Genomic DNA, 526 nt, shown 5'->3' with positions numbered 1-526 from the left:
CCCCTCCCCCCACCACCGCCACCAAACCCCGGAGACTTAATCTGATTTTTTAGGTCGCCTAATTTCCCTGCAGAGGCTCCCATCATGTCCCACTTGATTTTTGTTTTAATTGCTGTTTTGCCTGGATCTGTGTGTGAAGCAGATATTTTGTGTGCGTGTTTTATCTGCTACAAATGAGCTGTTACCTTCCCCAGCAGTGAATCAATTAGGCGGATAAATACAGCAGAGTGTGTTGTGTTTGGTTGTGATGCGGCAGATAGGTCCTATATAAATATATATAAATATATATATATAGCCTATATATATATATATATATATATATATATATATATATATACATTTTTTTTTTAGTTTTTAAAATTTTCTTTAAATAAAGTGACACTCTCGGCCTCCGTAGTTTGGATTTAACAAGATGTTTGATTGATAAACACAGGGGGGGTTTGAGTGGAGAATTGTATGTGACATTATTATAAACTGGGGTTGAACTGGAGCTTGTGTCCAGGTGAGGAGGGGGTAAGAAGGAGGG

The 526-nt window shown here is 38.0% G+C and overlaps 1 protein-coding gene across 1 annotated transcript in view; it reads left to right on the top strand.

Moving 5' to 3' along the window:
• The window catches only part of tbx2b (T-box transcription factor 2b), an 8,736-nt gene that overhangs the window by 4,215 nt on the left and 3,995 nt on the right, over nt 1-526 (top strand). The gene's annotated exons all lie outside the window — the stretch shown is intronic.

Source organism: Seriola lalandi, unplaced genomic scaffold (genome assembly GCF_002814215.2).
Source record: "Seriola lalandi dorsalis isolate HSWRI2012SDOR001 ecotype SW California unplaced genomic scaffold, Sedor1 jcf7180002054646, whole genome shotgun sequence".
Classification (NCBI taxonomy): Eukaryota; Metazoa; Chordata; class Actinopteri; order Carangiformes; family Carangidae; genus Seriola; species Seriola lalandi.
The sequence above is the reverse complement of the archived record's forward strand: the minus strand, read 5'-3'. Positions and strand labels throughout refer to the sequence as shown.